We start from the raw sequence: 22416 nt of genomic DNA on the forward strand, positions 1-22416 counted from the left end.
CAAATGGGTTTCCCGCTACCTTCCCAGAGGCACCTTACCAGTTGCCTTTGTGGGATCTTTCCTCACTTCCTGAACGCTAAGTGTTGGGGCCTCTCCTCCTCCGCAACCCTCTCCACGTGGTTTCACTCTATCTCAAAGCTTTAAACACCACCTCTGGACTGGTGATTCTCAGATTTCTCATTCCTTCTCAGAGCCCTTTCTCACACTGCTGACTCCTGTCTGCAATGCTTACCTGACCTCTCAACTCAGAAATCCAGGGGACATCTCAGACTGCACTTCCAACAACATAGTCATGATTCCATACCTAATCCTACATTTTCTGTATTCCTCCCTATTCTTGTAAATGGTACCTGCCCCATTCCTGTCGCTTAAGCCACAAGCCTTGGAGATCCACTGACTCCCTTCTCAGTTGCAGTGCACTGACAAGTCCTGTCTGATCTACTGAATGTGCCCGTGATCTGACAGCTTCTCACAGTCTCCACTGCCTCTGGACTTTGGTCGTAGCCCCTCCTGATCAGTGCCCCTGCTTCCAATCTTGCTTCCTTAGAGTCTAAAGTCCATCCGCAAGCAAGTGGAGCAATCTTTTACAGTTTTTATTGGTTCATGACAGTCTTCTGCTAAAACTCTCCCCTCACTCCCCTCACAGCACCCTTGGAGTAAGATCCCAAGTCCTGACCTGGCTTCTGAACCACCCCTCACTCCTCTCCCTGCTCCCACTCTCTCCTCCCCCTGCTCCCGCTCTCTCCCCGCATCACCAGCTCCTGCCACACCGGCTTCCTCACCCTCCTCTTCAGGGCTTCTGCTCTTCCTCTGTCAGGAACACTTTCCCCAGCCACCCCACAGTTTGTTCCATCACCCCAAACCAGTCCCTGCTCCGATGTGACTTCCCTAGGGAGCAGCTCTTCCTGGACCATCTTATTTAAAAGAGCTTCCCCATATCAGTTTCTTCTTTATTTTTCTTCTTAGTCCTCACCTTCTACATGTTACCTACCAGTTTATTAATTTACTGTCTCTCACACCTCGCAGGGACCTAAGTTTTAGGAGTGCAGGAACTGGCTTTTCTGCTTACTATTGTTTTCTGTATCTGACACAAAGCCTGTTCTGACATAGAACTTACTCTATAAATTCTTGCGGAAAGAAGGGATGCCGGCTGTCACATACAGCTTATATGCAGACTCGAACACATACATACACCATAGTCCTCACATACCCTCTGAGGTACACTTTCACATCTATAGGGTTTCCACAAAGTCCCCATGTGATTGCTCCTAACATCAGGTAAAAGCTGAGACCAGCTCCAAGGGAGCACCGACATAGAAAAAGATGGCCAGAATAAAATTTGAAATCTATGTGGGGAATGAAAGGGAGCGCACGGAAATTTTTCACTAGTCTGCATAAGGACTTTAAGGCTACCTAGGATGCTGTGGGACATACCAGGCACACTCCAACCCATACACACATCCTCACACCCCCATGTGCACAGATTCACACACATTTATCACCACACAGATACACCCACACAGACACATACCTATTCAGCTGTTCATACACTCTCATGACTCATGTACCTATAAGACCTTCCCGACACAGACCTACATACCGCATGCACACACATGCCCAGACACCAAACTTGCCCTTGTGGATACACCATCATGCTAATACACTCAAACACACTCATGCCTTAAGGAGATATTCACACTCACTTGCTTCTCACTTCCATCTCCACAAGCCAGCACACAAAAATGACTTACATGTTGCCAACTTATCCACATGCACAGTCATAGAAGTACCTACTCTAATACTCTTAGATATTCACATATTCGCATACAGTTACTAGAACATTCAAGTCCATTTTTTGTAGCCCATGCACACTGAAGCGTGCACCCACACAGGCGTACGCACACACACATGCTTTAAGAACTAATCTAAAATGCCGCATTCTGTTGTTATGGCAACAGAAGCCCTCCAACCACCTAGGGAGGAACAAGCACACATGGAAACAAAAACCCAGGGCAGCTCTGCGGAGGAAGGTGGACCATGTGACTGTGAAGAAGGTGCTCTGAATGGAGGCCCTTCCTTCCCACTTCTTTGAGAAAACTGATGGTGTCAGATGGAAACTCCCCCCACTTCCTGGGGGGGGCCCTATAATATGCCTGTATCTACACTTTCACCTCCTTTCTCCCAGCCTCAGAGACAGTGGCCCTCCCTCTTCGGGTGGACATTCTCCACCTGTGCAGAGCATCTCCTGCCTTCCCGTCTCAGCCCACATGCTGCTGTCTGTGTTTGCTCTTGACTGCTTCTTCTGAGATGAAGAACCCACTCCAGTGTTTTCCATGGCGAGAACCTCCTCCCCCAACCATTCATTTCCCTCCAGTCCTCTCTCTTTCATCTTCAGAGCCAGGTTTCTCAAAAGAATTTTCTACATTTTCTTGTGTCTACTTCTGCACATATCACCATCCGATCGCTACCATCAGGATACTCCTCCTCTGTTGACTAGCACTGCCCTGGCAGAGCCACCATTGAGCACTGTCTTGATGAATGCAGCAGATACTTGGATGTCCTCAGTGATGTTTATTCAGTTCCCTTCTGCCACAATTCTCCTCAGATCTCTGGCCATACCTTCTTCATTCAGCTGCTTTTGCAGCCTTGTCTTTCTCTTCTTGCCTCATAGATCTTCTTGTTTCCCCCAGGGGTCTGTCCTGGCTTCTTCTGCTCTATTTACTCTGCATCCACTTGAAATCGTTTACTCTTCATGGGTTCAACAACTGCCCAGAGCTGTTCTTTGAGTTTCAGACGTTATGTATTAAAACCTCACTGGGAACTTCCACGCAGATGTTTCTTGAGCCCTAAAAGTCTACTTAACTTAGTATGTCTCCCCCCAAATCCTACCCTTCCAGCCATGCTTTCTGTATCAGGTGGCTCTGTCACGTACTTACCCTCTAAGCCAAGAATCTGGCCATCATCTTAGACTACTTCTCATTCATCTAGACCCAATTAGTTAGAAAGCCCTTAAGATTCCATGTTTTCCATCTCTAAAATCTGTTTTTCATTGCCTTCTTTCCTCTCCAAAGAATACAAAAGCATGTTATCTCTCATCCACCTATTTAAATCACCTAACCTTCCTGCTCGGGGGACTTGTCATCTTAAAATCCTTCTTTAGCCCACAGTGGAAATTTTGTATCCAGACGAAAACTCTTGCCTTCCTCTTGTTCTGCTGTCCCTTCCCCCCTGTACATGTAGATCTTTAGTTCTGGCCATATGGATATTCCTAAATTCCTCTGATGATTTCTGGCTGTTCAAGCCTTCATGACTTAGTTCATGCTGCCTGGAATGACCTTGTTCCCTGTTTTCTCCATGGCTTCACCCTCTCCTTTGTTCCCCTACTTCTCCTGAGCAGGCTTCTATCACTGCGGCTGTAATACTTGAGTGCCATTATTGTGGGTCTTTCTTCTTACCGCATTGAAGCTTCAGAAGACAGGATGTTTCACTGTGTTAGACACCACCATATTGCATGTGTCTGTGCTCATCCATTGTGTGCTAACAACCTGCTCAGTACTGTCATAGATGAAGTACTAAGTGGCATAAAGGCCATGGGAACGCCCAAGAGGGAGTGACTGACCCTGACCTTGGAGGCGCATCCACAGCACTGTTGCTAAATCTCGACCTATGGGCTGAATCCAGCAGAAACATGGCTTGGTGGACACATATGGCGTTTGTAAGAAAACTGGGGAAGTCCCAAATTCACTACAGACCTACAATTCCCTTTCATTTCAATCAACACCTTCACTATTTTTGTTACCCACCTGATTCCTGAATGAATTTAAGTTCAAGACTTCTAATTTAGACCAAAAGAAGATTTGGGGCATACAAAGAACAGAAAAGGGCTCTTCTCTGTTGTACAGTGTGATGAGATTTTGGGGGGATAGTGGGGTTCATAGGGTCTGGAGCCAATGGCCAAGGAAGAATTCTTGAAGGCCTCTTTGATGCAAAAAGGTGATTTTATTAAAGCACAGGGACAGGACCCAAGGGCAGAAAGAGTTGCCCAGGGACCATGAGGAGAGACTGGTTATATACTATGGAGTTGGGGGAGGTAAAGTCCAGGGGAAGTTTTCAATGAGATTTTCATATGCTAAAGAAGACTCACAGGATACTGGAGGCCTAGCTGTTGTCAAGCTAATGTTTTTTCCCTCTAGCAAAGTATTAGCATTAAGATGTAGGGAGTTCCTGGAGAAAAGTCTTACTCTGCCAGCTTCAAGTATTTGTCAATGGGCTGCAGGCTATAAGGAAACTTAGTTCTATCCGCCATTTCCTTCTGCCTTTGTTTCCCACCTCAGAGTGGTTTAAAAGAGGGGCATTTTAAAATCAAACCTCCTGTATTTGAGTCAGAGATTCCTTGCTTACCAGCCACGTGTCATTAGGCAATTTATTTTCGCTTTCCTGAGCCTCAGTTTTCTTCCATTGTAAGCAGAGGGATACTGAAAGCACCAAAATCATGGTATGGTAATAAAGACTAAAGAAGTAAATGCATAGAAAGCCTTTAGAACAGCACACTCCATGCGTGTTAGCGCTTGCTGTCATTCAGTATTATTCATCGGGCGGACGAAATCTTAGCGGCAAAGGAGTCTGAAAGAATTTTGCATATTTGGGGAAAACTGAGCTGATTAGGACGGAGTATAAAATGAATGGGGGATACAAGGGATAGAGATCAGGCCTCATTGCTTGTTTTGCTCATACCTAGATGAGGGCCAAAAGCAAAATAGTATCTTAGCATGGGTGTATGATTGCACATTAAGAGATGCATAATGTGCACAAGGCTCTCATTGGCGAGCGAGTCTGGCTAGCTACCATGTGCCTGGATAAGAATTAAAGGGGCTCATTCATGGGTCATGTTTTGAAATCCTCTTTTGCTCCAGGCACTGTACTAGGTTCCTGTAAGATATCATTGAGCAAAACGAAGATCTTCTGACCTTACATTCTAGCTGGCAAAGAAGATTGGAAGTAAATAGTATGCACAACAATTGAGTTTTATGCAGTGTATGAAATTTACATAATTCCTCATCTGTGGGGAATAGATGGAGTGGGAAGGGTGCAGGCAGGGAGGATTCCTATAGGACAACACTGTGGAGTGATTCAGGAGAGGGTGTTAACGGTAACACAGGGGGAGGAGGATCAGGCTTTAGTGCTTATAACCATTCAGTTTTTAATTCTGTCAGTATTTTATGATTTTTCCCATATTATTTGGGCTATTGTAAAGTTGCAAAATGTATAAATAAATTATATTTATACTATAAAGTATAACATTTTCTTTCTGAAGAAGTCTCTTCAGTTTTCAGGATGTGGGAATAAGGTTGTACGACATTGTGATTTGTCAGAAATATATATTTGTCTACCTGAATGACCAAATATATATTTCTAATGTATCTTTCTAATATGTATTTGATCTTTGTCCAATGTTCCTGACTCACTCCTAAAACCCTGGGAATTTCCGGTGATAAGGGCCATAAAAGCATCTTTTGTTATGTTAAGGCAACATTTGGAAAGCCATTAGGTAACCAGAGGGTGGGAGTGGCTGCCCGGAGAACCAACCAGGTGACTGAAGGATTGGAACTTACAGTCCCACCCACCGGACCTCAGGGGAGAAGAGAGGGGCTGGAGGTTCATCAGCCAAAGGCCTGAGACTGAGTCAGTCTTGACTGTGCAAGGAACCCTCCAGAAAAATCCAAAAGGACTAGGTTCTGGAGCTCCCTGGTTGGTGAACACACAGGGGAGAGGGGACAGTGTTGTCCCTGGAGAGGGCATGGAAGCACCACACCCTTTCCCCAGACCTTGCCCGATACATCCCTTCATCTGGCTGTTGACTCCTCTTCTTTATCATATCCTTTAATGAACTAATAAACGTAAGTGTTTCCCTGAGTTCTGTGAGCTGCTCTAGCAAATTAAGGAGGAGGTGGTTGGAACCCCAGATCTGTAGCGAGTGGGTCAGAACCGCAGATACCAGCGGGTGGCTTGCGACTGGCGTCTAAGATGGAGACTGAGCCCTCATCTTGTGGGATCCAGTGCTGTCCCCGGGTAGACAGCGTCAGAATTGAGTTGAAATCTTTATCACCCTGCTGGTGTCAGAGAATTGCTCAGTGTTGTGGGGGGAAGTTCTCTGACATTGAAATTGGGTTTGAGAACACTAAAAGAGGTTGGATTGTTGTTCTTGTTATTTACTGTGAAAGAAACAAAATAATTTTGCTCCCTATTCCCATAAACAAGAATGTCTTGATATCTTCTTGGATTTCTATAGGGAAAAAATTGTATTCCAAATTTCAAACCGAAACACCTGAGAGAATCCTAAGACCCTACCATTTAGACACCCATTTCCTATAATAACTGCAGTCTTTAACTTTTAAATGAAATTATTAGAAGCGTGGAAAATTGCTTAGAGTACCTGTAATGGGTTAAATTAATAAAACCAATTTAATCTTCCAAACTGCAGCTTTTATCTACTCTTAGTGTGTTTATTCAGTCATAACATGCATCTATGCAGTGCCCAAATCTGGATGGTTTCAATAAAACTGGATTTTACGAACTGAAGAGTTCACATTCTGCAGCCTTGAAGAAGCATTTATATTAAGAAAAAAAATGGTGGGCAAGAGGGTAGGCGGTGGCAGTGAAGTGTGTGTGTTTGTGGGTGTGTCTGTGGGTGTGTCTGTAGGGGTGCGGGGTGTGACTATGTGTGGGTGTCTGTCTGTGGAGGAAGGAGTGTGTGTTAGGGTTTCTCAGCCCAAACACTATGACTGTTTGGAACCAGATTATCCTTTATTGGGGAGGACTGTCCTGTGCCTGCAGTATGTTTCCCAGCACCCCTGCCCTCTACTCACTAGAAGCTGGTACCACCTGCCTCCGCTGTGACAACTAAAAATGTCTGTAGGTATTGCCAAATGTCTCCAGGAGGAGTAGAATCGGCCCTGGTTGAGAACCACTGCCCTGTCTCATGCCCCTGTTGAGCAATTAGCACCGCTTGACTTTATGTCACAGATTTATTTACTTGGTCTATCCTCTGGATCCTGGAGTTCTGTGATCCCATCAGCTCCATTACACTAGAGTGAAGCTCCATAGAGGGAGACACTGGCCCTCTGGCTCACTGTCGCATACCAAGTGCCTGGCACAAGATAGAAAACCAGTCAGTTTTGATTGCACCCATGAAAGAAGTCTTTTGGGGCGCCTGGGTGGCTCAGTCGGTTAAGTGTCTGACTTCAGGTCAGGTCATGATCTCACGGTTCATGGGTTTGAGCCCCAGGTCGGGCTCTGTGCCGACAGCTCAGAGGCTGGAGCCTGCTTTGGATTCTTTGTCTCCCTTTCTTGCTGCCCCTCTCCCACTCACTCTCTGTATCTCAATCTCTCTTTCTCTCTCAAAAATAAATAAATAAAAATAAAAAAATTTTTTTTCAACGTTTTTATTTATTTTTGGGACAGAGAGAGACAGAGCATGAACGGGGGAGGGGCAGAGAGAGAGGGAGACACAGAATCGGAAACAGGCTCCAGGCTCCAAGCCATCAGCCCAGAGCCCGATGCGGGGCTCGAACTCAGGGACCGCGAGATCGTGACCTGGCTGAAGTCGGACGCTTAACCGACTGCGCCACCCAGGCGCCCCGAAAAAAAATTTTTAAAAGAAAGAAAAATCTTTCAAAGGAGGCAAATCTGAAATGTCACTTAGACAGACCTTGTATGGCTTTGGTTAATTAAGTAACTTAACTCCCCTGCTTATCTGTTTTCTCATTTACAGAATGGACATAATAGTACCTACCTCATGAGCTTGTTCTGGGGATTAGATGTAGGGTGACCATACATTCTGATTTGCTTAGAACAATTTTGCTGGTGTCCCAGCCTAGTTATTAATTACTATTTTCACTCTCAAACTTGTCCTGCTTTGGCTGATAAATCATAAGGCAACTGTTTTGTGCTGGTCTGAGCCTGTCAATAACCACTGCTGTGATGGGACCAGCCCTGTGGTTTTCTGACCGCGGGATGTCTTTACAGTGACCCTGAGGGAAATGGGGGGAGACAATTAGGTTCATTACTTGCAAGTCCTGGAACTTACATGGTACACTTTGGGCCACACAGCAAGTTCACAGATAGAGAGAGAAAGAGAGAGAGAGAGGGAGAGAGAGAGAGAGAGAGAATAGGCCTGGGGTTTTGCTTTCATTGGGGTCCAGCTTGGGAGCCTAGAGTTTCTCAGGCTGACTCTCTTTATTGGTGAATTTAAAACATAAGGATGGAATTTGAAGCACAGAAAGAGAAAAAACGAGGGGCCGAAAGGGTCAGTTATCAAATCAAATCAAATCTCTAAAACAAAGAAGACAGGTGGGGGGGGTGGGCTCCTCACCTAGAGCAACTGGCAATGTGTTTGCGAAGGTAGCCCCCCTTTTGAAGCAGATACCTTGCCAATCAAAGCTCAGGTCTGGGCTCTGCCATTACCAAAGGCCAGTGTCGGGGCTTATGCTACTGCAACTAAAGTGTTAGCGCCCGTATGCTGCTTAGGAAAGTGGCAAGGAGGGCACAGTCCTTAGTTACTTATTATCTGGGCTGCCCTCTGGATTCCAAGTCCTCACTGGCCCCCTCTTGCGGTTAGGATGATGTCCAGCTGTGCCCACTGGCTTCGAAGGTCCTAGATCTACCTGACTGTTGTGGATTCTCCCAGAACCCTCTTTTTCCCTGATGCCTGCTCACTTTGAAAACTTCACTTACTCTAGCAACTCAGGATCTTCCGCAATCCCGGGACATTTAGCTAAATCTTTTTCCACCTGAGAAAAAGCCCTTCCCAAACTCTCGTGGGTCTAACCCTGACTTGTACTTACAGATCTTGGCTTAAATGTCACTTCTTCCTGGAAGCCAGCCCTCAATCCACAGACTAGCTTCCCTGGTTCTATGTGGCCACAGTACAGTACCTGGTATCCTAATTTATGGTAATTAATGCTTTATAGTCTATCTTTTGGGGGGGGGCTGGAGGTTGTGTGACCCTGTGGCTTGTGACTATTTTCCTCCCCACTCTGTCCCTGGGATAGAACTTACATGAGGCAGTCAATAATTATATATTTATTGGATGAATAAATTAATGAGTTGATGTCAGATCCTGTCTCTGACACTGCCTGTGAATTTGTGGCATTTACTTACACCCTTGGAGACTCATCTTTCTCATTATGAAGTGACTATCTCATCATCTTAAGAAGAAATTATGTACAGTGTCTTGTACATAGTAGGAGCTCGATATATATAAGTAGAAAGAGACCACCTCTTCTAAGCCAAACCTTCAACCCCTCTCAGAATTGCCACTGTACTCCTCCTGGTCGACCTCAAGAAGTGGGAGATGACCTCAAGTTCTCCCTAATCGCATTTGAAGGATGAGATTCTGATAATGAATGAAAGATGATTTTGTCATAATGGGGTTTCATTTTCATATTGCTAGGTTGGAAAGCAATTTCAATGGGGGAAAAAAATGTCATGTGTCCTAAATGGTTAATGATCCTCAGCAAGCAATCTGTCCAGCATGAGAAAGACTTCTTTTGCAATCTGACAGCTGATCTATAATCAGGTTCTGCTTGGCTGCTGTCCTGACTCCTCCCCTGGCTCTCCATGGGGCTCACTGAACACCCTATGGAAGAAAAAAGCCCAAACCTTTTATTACATGCATTTCTGATTTCCCAGAAGCTACTCAACAGAGGGGGACTGCAGATGCCTGCCAGATGTTGCTTTATCTTGTGGGACAGGAATGCTTTCTTCAAGTGTTTTGAGATTTATGTTTGTAAGATTAGAGCTGATGTATCCTTTCTCTTCCTTTCCTTCATTCCTTCAATAAACATTAATTTAGCAACTACTATCTCCGGGACCATGAATGCAAAGATAAGCTACATAGTTTCTGCCACTCAGACTCCCAATTTAATAAGGTATATTGAGCAATTAAGCAGACCATTGTGATAAAGAGTGGTGCTGCACTGAAAGGAAGTGCCTAGGGTGATGTCAGAAACCTGAGGGTGGGTGCCTAATTCTGTGCTGGGGTCAGTGAGAGCTTCCTGAAAGAGGTGTCAGCAAGAACACTCACAAATTAGACAGGGAAGTAAAGCTATTTTAGGCGGAAGGAACTGCACATGAGAAGGGGCAGAGACTGAAGTAGCCTAGCATATGGAGAAGATAGTAAATTGCTCAGGAGAGGAGTTTTATGTGCCAACCAGAGGGTTATAGAAGTGAGGACAAAGAGGTAGATAGGATCCAGGTCAGAAAAGCCTTAGATGTCACACTTAGGTGATTAAACTTCCTTTAAGGCTACAGATAAAAGTTATTTATTTGGGTCTATCTATCATCTATCTATCTATCATCTATCTATCTATCTATCTATCTATCATGTATTTATCTGTCCTCACTGTGTGCATTTTTTACTTTTTTTAATATTGTCTTTTAACTAACAGAAAATTTAACTTAACTAAATTATCCAAATGTTTCCAGTTAGTTTCTTTGTACCTACTTTATGTATTTATTTTTTAAATGAAGTATAGATGACCTATAATATTTTATTAGTTTTAGGTGTACGACATAGTGATTTGGCAATTATATACATTATGAAATGCTTGCCATGCTAAGTATAGTTACTATTGGTCACCATCCCAAGTTACTACGATGTTATCGACTATATTCCCTAGGTTGTGTTTTGCATCCACTTATTTGATAACTTGAAGTTTGTACCTCTTAATTCCCATCATCTATTTCACCTATTCCTCTGTTCCCATCTTCTCTGGCAGCCCCCATTTTGTTTTCTGTGTTTATGAGTCTGTTTCTGTTTTTGTTTGTTTGCTTGTGGATTCAATGATTCTGTTCTTTAGATTGCACATAAAAGTGAGATCATATGGTATTTGTCTTTCTCTGATTTATTTCACTTACCATAATACCTTCTAGGTCCCTCCATATTGCCATGAATGGCAAGGTTTCGTTCTTTATGGGTGTATAATATTCCATTGTATATATACCATGTCTACTTTATCCATTCATTTATTGATGGACATGTATCTACTTTAACAAAACGTTGCCTATCCCAATGTCATGAATATACGTCATATATTTTCTTTTAGATTTATTTTTTTTATCTTTCACATTTAGATTTACTATCCCTTTAGAACTAACTTTCTAAATGATTATAAATTTTATTCAATAAGTTATAATTCATTACTGTCATTTTTTAGAAAATTTTTTATTTAATCATCTTTAATGCAGTGTAATTGACATATGATAAAATGAACGTAATTGAAGTGTACATTTTGATGAGTTTGACTTATGTGTATTCCCATGAAACCATCATGGTAATCAAGAAAATGAACATATAGATCATCTCCAAAAGTTTATTAATATCCTTGGTAATCCCCCCTTCCCAAACCTCTTTACCCCCAGGCAACCACAGATCTATCTTCTTTCTGTCACAGTACATTAGTTGGCATCCTTTAGCAGTTTCTATAAATGAAGTCGATGGTATGTACCCCATTTTGTCTGTCTTTTTAAAAACTCAGCCGCGTTATTTTGAAACGCATCAATGTTGAACATATCCATAGTTCAATCCTCATTATTGAGTAGTAGCCATTTGTGTAGGTAAATGATTTGTTTATCCACTCACCTCTTGATGGATATTTGGGTAGTTCTCAGTTTGAGATGATTATATGTAACACTGTTATGATCATTAATGTGCAAGTCTTCCTATGGACATATACTTTCATTTATATCGGTAAATGTCCAGGTATTGAATATGTAAGTTGCTAATCTTTTTTAAATATGTAATTTTTTAATGTTTATTTGGTTTTGAGAGAGAGAGAGAGAGAGAGAGAGAGAGAGACAGCGTGAGTGGGGGAGGGGCAGAGAACAAGGGAGAATCAGAATCCAAAGCAGGCTCCAGGCTCTGAGCTGTCAGCACAGAGCCCAACATGGGGCTCAAACCCACAAATGCAAGATCATAACTTGAGCCAAAGTCAGACATTTAACCGACTGAGCCACCCAGGCACCCTGTAACTTGCTAATCTTTATTTCCAGTCAGTCATTTGCCTTTTTATTGTTCTAACAAATATCCTGAGTATATTTTTTTAGATTTTACATTTAGTTCTATCATTCTTTTAGAGTTAATTTTGTGTATGTGCAAAGTATAAATGGAAGCTCTTAAATATATTGATAGATAATTGTTCTTGTACCATTTGTTGAGAACACTGTACTTTGTCCACTGAATTGTTTTTGCACTTTTGTTGAAAATCAGTTGACCATGCGAGTGTAGATCTACTTGTAGGGAATCTGGACTGATTCACTGATCTATTTGTCTATCTTTACACCAGTACCACGCTGTCTTGATTTCTGTAGACTTATAATAAATCTTGATATCAGATAGTGTACAGCCTTCAGATTTCTTTTTCAAACTGGTTTGGCCATTTTTGGTTCATTGTATTTCTATATGCATGTTGGAATCAGCTACAAAATAATTGGGAGGGTTTTTTTTTTATTGGTATTGTGTTGCATTTATAGATCAATTTGGAGAAAAACATCATTTTAAGTTAATAGGTTTTTCAATTTATGACACATCTCTTCATTTATTTAGGTCCTCTTCATACTCTTTTTGCGAGGTTTTTTAATTTTCCAAGTGCCTGTCTTGAACACCCTTTGCTGGTTTTATCCCTGTGTGCTTTATATTTTTGATGGATGCCCTTGAAAATAGTATTGTTTCTGTCATTTTATTTTTTGATTGTTCACTGCTGGTATATAGGAATAGAGTTGATTTTGTGTACTGATGTTATATCATGCAACGTTGCTAAATTCACGTATTTGTGGTGGTAGTTTTGTGTAGTGCATGTGATTTTTTAAAATGTAAATGATAATGTTATTTGTGAATTCAGGGAGTTTTATGTCTGTCTCTCTGACTGGGATTTCTTTTATTTACCTTATACTGGCTAGAATTTTCAGTACAATGTTAAGCAGTGCTGAGCATGGACAGCTTTGTCTTGTTTTAGGGGACAAGTCATTTTTAGGGGATTTTAGGGGAAAATTATTTAGTCTTTCACATTTTTTTTAAAGTTTATTTATTTATTTTTGACAGAGAGAGTGTGAGTGGGGAAGTGACAGAGAGAGAGGGAGACAGAGGATCTGAAGCGGGCTCTGTGCTGAAGTAGAGAGCCCGATGCGGGCCTCAAACTCACGAACTGTGAGATCATGACCTGAGCTGAAGTCGAACACTTAACCGATTGAGCCACCCGCATGCCCCCTAGTCTTTCACTATTAAATGTTCCTTGTAGATTTTCCATAGATACTTGTTATCAGGTTAAGAAACTTACTTTTTATTCCTAGTTTGTGGAGGTTTTTTTTTTTTTTTTTTTTTATTCAGGAATGGATATTGAATTTCGCAATGATTTTCTTTTTTTTTTGAGGTGATCATATGATTTTTTATTTTTAATCTGTTAATGTGTGAATTATTTTCATGATTTTCAGATGTGTAGGGCCAGCTGATGAGCAGTTTTTATTTCATCTGTAACCTTAATTCCTCTTTGCCATAGGTACTACTCTCTTATTACTGCTGTAACGAACTACCAAAACTTAGTGGCTTGAAGCAACATTTATTCTTTTACAGTTCTGTATGTCAGAAGTCCAAAGTGATTCTTAAAGTACCAGAATCAAGGTGTCCGTGGGGCTGGTTCCTTCTGGAGACTTCCAGGGAATCTGCTCCTTGCCTCTTCCAGGTCCTGGAGGCTGCAGGCATTCCGTGGCTCCTGGCTACATTACTCTAACCTCTGCTTCTGTTGACACATCACTTTGTCCTTTGTCTCTGACAGTCTTGTGTCTCTCTCATAAGGATCTCTGTAAATACAACAGTACCTGAATAATCCAGAATTATCTTCCCCATCTCAAGATCTGTAACTTAATCGCATCTGCAAAGTCCCTTTTGCCATAACAGTTCACACTCACAGGTTCTGAGGATTAGAATATGGAAATATTTGGGGTCTAATTATCTTACTTTTAAGTTCCAGAACTATGGTTCCATTTCATAGCAGATGGCTTTTTAATCTCCCTGAGGACATAACTATATTTATTCCGAAGTATTTTCTCTATATCCTCAATCACATTTGTTCTTTAGCGGGGAGGGCCAATTTTTCTGACATTCGGTCCTGGTCCTCTTTCAAGGTGCATGTCTGTTCAAATATTTGACCGCTCTTGGCTGGTCCAGTTTGCAGTTAAAGGGTAAACTGAACAATAGTGAAAGCTGGCACACCCTTTATTACATCAAATATACATCTCTATTTCCTCATCAATGAATCTACATTCTGGACATTCCAAGAGCATTTCATCAGTGATGACACATGAGCAGAAGGGTGCATATCTCCAGTTTTTGTGCTGTATCACCTGGGTGTTGTATCTTGATTCTCTGGACATAGAACATGCTAAGTCTCCCAAGATACTTCTCACTACTTTGTGGGAGACTTTAAATGCAACCAACTCTTTCAAAAACAAAAGTGTCTGTTTGTATGTATATGCTTACACATTTGCCTCGAATTCTGCTATGTCTATTTCTCCAATGCCAACATTCATGCTAAGAGCCTTTCCAAAATAAGTCATTTGCTTGGTCTATATACTGGTTCTCAGGGTTTTTTTCCCCGAGGGCAGAAGATGGCCACGAGATATTCAATGTGCAGGATGTGAGCAGCTGTTGCAAATTTAATTCTCTAGTTAATTTCTCTGATTATTTTCCCATGATCCCTGAAGATCTTTGTATTTGGTGACTCTTAGCTTGGCATTTCTCTGGAGATTCTGTGGGAAAATCAGCTTTAGCATCAGTAGTTGTTTCTCTCCAGAGGTGAGTTTTTCTGTCCTTGTTTCTCCTTTAGAACAAGCCAGTCTGCCTTATTTTTCTTTCTCTTTGATGTCTTGTTTTTCTATGATTTATATCCATAAGTGGAATTGCTGGGTCATCAAGTATGTTCATCTTCAGCTATACCATAATAAATATTGCCACATTGTTCACTAAAGTGTTTGAAATAGTTTCCCTTCCACCACAGCGTATGAGTCCTCATTTATCCCTGTCTTCATAATCCTTAGTACTGTCATTTAAAATTTTTTTTTTTTTATTTTGAAGAGAGAGAATGCACGCGCTCACGGACCAGGGGAGGGACAGAGGAAGAGAGACAGAGAGAGACAAAAAGAGAGAATCTTAAACAGGCTGCATGCTCAGTGCAGAGCCTGATGTGGGGCTCCATCACACAACCCTGGGACCATGACCTGATCCAAAATCAAGTCAGTTGCTCAACCAAAGAGCCACCCAGGTGCCCCGGTTTTGTCATATTTTCTAGATTTTGCCTACCTGACAGGTACCTCATTGTAGCTTTAATTTTCATTTTCCTGGATATTGGAGAGATAGAGTATCTTCTCATATTTTATTGGGTATTTTAATAAAATTAATATTTTCTTAGTTGCTTATATGTTCTAGTTAGTAATTTTTTTTAAGTTAGTCATTCTTATTTATCACATTGAAATGCGGATATCTTCTGGAGACCTGTGGTCTTTTTTCTTTACTCACATTAGCTTTGATTTTTAAAAAATTGTTTTAACGTGTATTTATTCTTGAGAGACCGAGACAGAGAGCGAGTGGGGCAGGGGCAAAGAGAGAGGGAGACAAAGAATCCAAAGCAGGTTCCAGGCTCCAAGCTGTCAGCATGGAGCCTAACTTGGGGCTCAAACCCACGAACCATAAGATCATGACCTGAGCTGAAGTTGGACGCTTTACCGACTGAGCTACCCAGGTGCCCCTAAATGTGTATTTTAAAACAAAATTTTTAAAATCTTTATTTATTTTTGAGAGAGAGAGAGAGAGAGACAGAGTGTGAGTGGAGAAGGCACAGAGAGAGAGGGAGACACAGACTCTGAAGCAGGCTCTAGGCTCCAAGCTGTTAACACAGAGCCCGACATGGAGCTCGAACCCACGGACCGTGAGATCATGGCCTGAGGACACTTAACTGACTGAGCCACCCAGGCGCCCATAACTTTGATTTTTTTTAAGATTTATTTACTTTATTTATTTATTTATTTATTATTTATTTAGTAATCTTTAGACTCAACATGGAGCTTGAACTCACAACCCCGAGATCAAGAGTTGCACATTTTACCCACTGAACCAGCCAGGCGCCCCACATTAGCTCTGATGTTTAATTTACTGATTTTAATGTAGTATAATGTAACTTTTATTTATGCTCTGTGTTTTGTTTGGGTTTTAGTTGTATTAAAGTAGGACTCTGCTACCATGAGTTTATATAGATACCCTCCTCAATGTGATGTGTGTAATAATAGTAATTTGGGGAAACTTGTGAAGACTCGCTTATTGATCCAGTAGTCATTAATTTTCATGACTGTTTATTGTATTCTCAAGTAGAATATCTATCTTTTGAATTGCAGACAGGATTCTTGTAAGGCAGGACTCTTCGATCAAGCTTGTTAATCATGTTTCTCAAATTTGTCGGTTGTGTTGTTCTATTCCTTTCTGTACATAGTTTGTTTTGTCTGCTTTTCCTATTGAATACTAGAAGTGGCGTATTAAAATATCCTATAGCTCTCCACTTTAATTTTTGTTTGTTTTTCTACCATAAACCATGTATGTATGTATGTATGTACATGTACATAATGTGCATGTAGCTATGTAACATGCATATACATTCAGAATTGCCGCATTTTCCCGGTGACATTCATTTTTTATGATCATATCATGATCCTTTTTATAATCATTAAGCTTTGGTTTTGAGGTTAAATTTTTATGCTGCTATTACTAAAATAAACCAGTTTTGTGTTTTTTTTTCCCCCTGACTTTACCTAATACATCTTTATTCTAATCATTTTCCTTCCAACCTTGGTTTGTCCTTATCTTTCAGGTATGTATGTATGTCTCTTGTAAAACACACACCCCTGAGAGTTTTGCTTTGTTAAGGCTGCCATAACAAAGAACAATCAACTGGGTGTCTTAAACACAAAAATTTGGAAAGTCTCACAATTGTGGAGGCTAGAAGTCTGAGATCAAGGTGTTGGGAGCTTTTGAGGAAAAATCTGCCTCATACTTCTTCCCTAGGTGCTGGCTGATGTGATGGTAACTTCCAGCATTCCTTGTCAGTAGAAACATCACCTGATCTCTGCTTTCATCCTCAAATGTGATCTCCCTATGTCTATGCCTCTGGGTCTACCTCTTACCCTTTCTCTACAGACACCAGTCATATTGGATGTGGGGTTCACACTACTCCAATGTGACTTCATCTTAACTCTTTACATCTGCAATGACCCTATTTCTTTTTCTTTTTTTTTTTTCAACATTTATTTTATTTTTGGGACAGAGAGAGACAGAGCATGAACAGGGGAGGGGCAGAGAGAGAGGGAGACACAGAATCGGAAACAGGCTCCAGGCTCTGAGCCATCAGCCCAGAGCCCGACGCGGGGCTCGAACTCACGGACCGCGAGATCGTGACCTGGCTGAGGTCAGACGCTTAACCGACTGCGCCACCCAGGCGCCCCAACAATGACCCTATTTCTAAGTAAGGTCACTTTGGGGGCACCTGGGTGGCTCAGTCAGTTGAGCGTCCAACTTCAGCTCAGGTCATGATCTCGCAGTTTGTGAGTTCGAGCCCTGTGTGGGGCTCTGTGCTGACAGGTCAGAGCCTGGATCCTGCTTTGGATTCTGTGTCTCTCTCCCCCACTGCCCTTCCATCACTCAGGGTCTGTCTCTTTCTTTCTCTCATAAATAAATGAACATTAAAAAATTTTAAACAAGGTCACTTTCTGAGGTACTGGGGATTAGGACTATAGCATATGAATTTTAGGGGAACACAATTCAAACTATAACTCTTAGTTTTCAAAATTCAATCCAGGGGCACCTGGGTGTTTCAGCCTGTTGAGTGTTCAACTTTGGCTCAGGTCACGATCTCATGGCTCAGTTTGTGAGTTCGAGCCCCACATCAGTCTCGCTGCTGTCAGCACAGAGCCTACTTCAGATCCCCTCTGTCCCTCTCCTGCTTATGTGCACATGCATGCACACTTTCTCTCTCAAAATAAATAAATAAACTTAAAAAAAAAAGAATCAGTTAAAAAAAAAGAAAAAGAAAAGTTACTTTAAAAAAATAAATAAATAAAAGTTCAACCTAAAAATACATGCGTAGGAGTGCCTGGGTGGCTCAGTCAGTTGAGCATCCAACTTCAGCTCTGGTCGTGATCTTGGGGATCATGAGTTTGAGCCCTGTGTTAGGCTCTGTGCTGACAGCTCAGGTTCAGGTTCTGTGTCTCCCTCTGTGCCCCTCCCCTGCTCCCACTCTGTCTCTGTCAAAAATAAATAAAAACATTTAAAAAAATGAAAATAAATAGGGGCTCCTGGGTGGCTCAGATGGTTAAACATCCCACTTAGGCTCAGGTCATGATCTCACAGTTTGTGAGTTCGAGCCCCACATTGGGCTCTGTGCTGACAGCTCAGAGCCTAGAGCCTGCTTCAGATTCTGTGTCTCCCTCTCTCTCTGCCCCTCCTCCACTAGTGCGCACACGCTCTCTCTCTCTCTCTCAAAAATGAATAAAAACATTTAAAAAATTTAAAAATAAATAAAAATATAAATACATGTGTATATGCATATATATTATATTATATACAATATTGTAAATATTTTGTATATAGAGATGTATATAAACATATTTGTAAATATATATATACTTACATCTACTTTTTTGCTTTCTACTTTATCTATCTTACATCTGTATTTCTCTTTTCCTGACTTATTTCTGATTGATCAAATAGTTTAAATTCTTTTTTCATTTCTTGCAAGTTATACACTGCATTTTGTTTCTTTTTGTGATGGTCTTTAAAATTTAATTGAGTGTGGGGTGCCTGGGTGGCTCAGTTGGTTAAGCATCTGATTCTTGATTTCGGCTCCCGTTATGATCTCAACGATTTGTAAGGTTGAGCCCCACATTGGGTTCCACACTGATAGCACAGAGCCTGCTTGGGATTCTCTCTCTCCCTCCCTCTCTGCTCCTCCCCTGCTTGCACACTTGCATGTACACTCTCTCTTTTTCTCTGTCTCTCAAGATAAATAAACTTCTAAAAATAAATAAATAAAATAATTAAGTGTATAATCTTTTTTCAGAACTACTCAAGCAACTTAGAATTTTGCCATCACATTCTCATATTATTTTTATTATCACCTAGTATATTTTTATTTACGACTTGTTGTTAACATGCTCCCAAGTTAGTCGCTATTATCATTATTTTATGTAGATAATACTTCCAAAAGCCTACACAACAATTAACTGTTGCTTTACTCAGTATCTTTGCAGTATCTAAGTCTTCCCTCTGGGCAGGAGTTTTTTTCTTTCTGACATGTTTTTTTAGACATTCATTTAGTAAGAGAATTTTAATAATAAACAGAGTTCTGTTTCCCTAAAAAATAAGAAATTAGTAATTTTAGACTGAAATCTCTTGTCTTTTCCTCTTGACTACTTTAGCAAATTCCCTCCATTTTGGGTTCTTCAATATGTGTTTGGATGTGGGTTAAAAAAAAATTATCCTGATTGGCATTCATTGTGCTTCCTAAATCTGAATATATGATTTCATCATTCATAGAAAATTCTTACCCATGTATATCTTCAACAATTGCCACACACCCCCATTCTTTCAATTTCTGTCCTAGAAATCTAATTGGATGTGTGTTGTAAATTTCTCAGTTTGTTCTCTATACCTGATATGTTCTCTCTTTTTTACTGTCTGTACTGCATCCTTAATAATTTCCTAATATTTATTCCACTTCAAACATTTATCTATTTCCTTTTTTAAATCATTTACTAAATTGCCAATTTCAATAATCCTATCTTATTTTTAAGAAGATCTGTTTGGTTCTTAAGCCAACCCTGTGTTGTATTATTTTATTGGATATTGCTTACTTCTTGTATTTTCAAGTCTGCTTTTAATTTTCCACCTATTTATAGTTTGAATCCAATAGTTCTATTATCTGAGGATACTGAGGGTCTAATTCTGATATTTATTCTTTTTTTTTTAACGTTTATTCACTTATTGAGAGACAGAGACAGAGTGTCAACAAGGCAGGGACAGAGAGAGAGGGAGACACAGAATCTGAAGCAGGCTCCAGGCTCTGGGCTGTCAGCACACAGCCCATCGCAGGGCTCGAACTCATGAACCGTGAGATCATGACCTGAGCCGAAGTCAAGACGCTCAACCGACTGAGCCAGCCAGGCACCCCTCTTTCTGCTGACTCTTGCTCTCTGACTCAATTTCTCAGATTTTTATGCTTCCCTTTTGAACTTAGATATCTTCCTCAGCACATCTGCAGCTTTGAAAACCCTATGAAGCCTGGACTGAGGATTTCCCTCCAGAGAGGATTTTCCGTTCTATTGAGAACGGACCCTGATGTATTTGGGGTTTCTCAGTACCCCAGCCCCTCAGAATGGGCAGCCTATGGTTATATATATTCAAAGAAGACTTTTTCTTTCCCAAAGCCCCATGCTGAAGCAAACACATTCCCTTGCAGCCTCCTTTGTTACAGGACACACTTTTTCTATTACATTATTTTACCTATAGTGTAGCCCCTTGAGGGTCTCCGGTTTATGCAGAGTTTCAGTTCCAACTTCCACCTTTAAAAAGCTAAAAGCCTTGTTTCCTCCTGTAACAGCCACTAAAACTCAAATATCTTGGTTAATAAGCATAGCAAATGCTTCCAGGAGAGTGGCTGCATGGGTGGCAGCTTAAAACTTGAATTTTCATGTCTGTTTCAGGTCCCTGGAGATTTATCCTTTCTTCTCAAAAGCTCAGCTATGCATTTAAAAGAATGCTGTTACATTTTATTGTTCATTTCCAAGTACTTTTTTTTTATGCAGGAGTTTTTCAAAAAGTTTGTCAGGTAACAAACATCACTGGTAAACAATTTTAAGATGAGAGTTAAGTAATAAGACTGGCTACTTAGGAAGATTATTCTGTTGGCCAGGTAGTGCAAGGAATGAGGGAATTACATACCACTCTTAGCTACTTAGCCCAGAACAGAAAACAGAGGGAAGAACAAAGGAGGACTTTGCAGGTGATTGTAAAAGGTTTGTACTTCTCCATAAGATGGGAGTCTGTTGGAGAATTTTACCAGAAGAGTGAGATCCTTATGAATTTTTAAAGGAGCACTCTATGGCCATATGGAGAATGGAATCGTGGGAGGGCAGGAGTTAAAACAGAAAATATCACATTGCTGTGTACTCTGTTGCCTTTATTAATGAGGGTAGAATATTTGGGGCTCCTTGGTTGCAAGCAGAGGTGAGGAATACAAGACAATTCCAAGAGACATATTTTTGGAGGACCAGCTGAGTTGAGTGGTCCATGGGTGACCATATTGTCTTTCTGACAGTAGACAGTAGAGAAAAGGAGAGATCTTGGTGAGGTGGAAACATGGCAGAGATAATATGGATGAGTATCAGTGATAAGAATATAAATTACATTCCCTCTGCTAACATTTATATCCCAGACTTCAGAAATTCTCCAGGGAGCTGGAAAAGAAGAAAGAGTTTGGCCACGTGGAAATATTCTATGCAAATAGAAATGATTGACACCTGCAGATTCATGTTCTGTGTATGCTCTCCCATTTAAGGCTTTAAAGACCTCTGGGAGACAAGTATCACTACCCCCAGTTTATAGATAGGAGACTGAGGCTTCCAGATGTTAACTAACCTTCTTAAAGCCAACCACTAGTAACTGGCAGAATGGCAGAGATGGAATTCAGAGTTTTATGGCCCTGAAAGTGTACTTTTTGAGGCTACCATGCTGGGAAGAAAGCTTTGTCTTAATCAAGGTGAGAATTATTCTGTCCAGTCTTGGAACTCAGAGGGGAGCCCAAGAAAATTGCAGGGGCAGCCCAGACGCACCCTGGAGGTGGCTCTCATGCTCTCTAATGGTTTCAACTGTGTCACTTTGAGACAACGCCCCTTGGGCCTAGAGACGCTTTCTCCTCCCAGAATTCAAGTTCAGTTCTAATTCTTGAGCCTCTCTTTCCCTCCCAAGGGTCAGAAGTCGCAGCTCCTGAGGGTGCCCCAGTCTGTTCTCATCAAGGCAGCTCTGTGTGCCCCAGGGGCCCAGGCTATTCTGAACCCTTACTTGTCCTTGCTGTTTCTTAATGGTAGAGCCTGCTGATGCCACACTGGGAGGAATGCATTTAAGAGGTGTCCTGGGGCTCTGTTAACCAGCTCTGCTTTTGTAGCAGGCTTGCTGGGGCAGGATATGGAAATCATTTCTTTTCCCCCACTGTGGACCTTGAAACAGAGAAAGAGAGAGAGAGAGAGAGAGAGAGAGAGAGAGAGAGAGAGACCATTTCTTTAGGTAACAATATCCAACCATCTTCTCTTTTGCTTCTATCTGTT

The 22416-nt window shown here is 41.4% G+C and overlaps 2 long non-coding RNA genes across 4 annotated transcripts in view; one reads left to right on the forward strand and one right to left on the reverse strand.

Moving 5' to 3' along the window:
- The window catches only part of LOC123386727, a 391865-nt gene that overhangs the window by 320568 nt on the left and 48881 nt on the right, over window positions 1–22416 (forward strand). The window lies entirely within an intron of this gene.
- On the reverse strand, window positions 13594–14254 carry LOC109501776. The gene is made up of 2 exons (XR_002744142.2): window positions 14012–14254; window positions 13594–13854 (listed from the first exon to the last, which is right to left on the reverse strand). It is a non-coding gene; the product is annotated as an uncharacterized LOC109501776 (long non-coding RNA).

Source organism: Felis catus, chromosome B4, assembly GCF_018350175.1.
Source record: "Felis catus isolate Fca126 chromosome B4, F.catus_Fca126_mat1.0, whole genome shotgun sequence".
Classification (NCBI taxonomy): Eukaryota; Metazoa; Chordata; class Mammalia; order Carnivora; family Felidae; genus Felis; species Felis catus.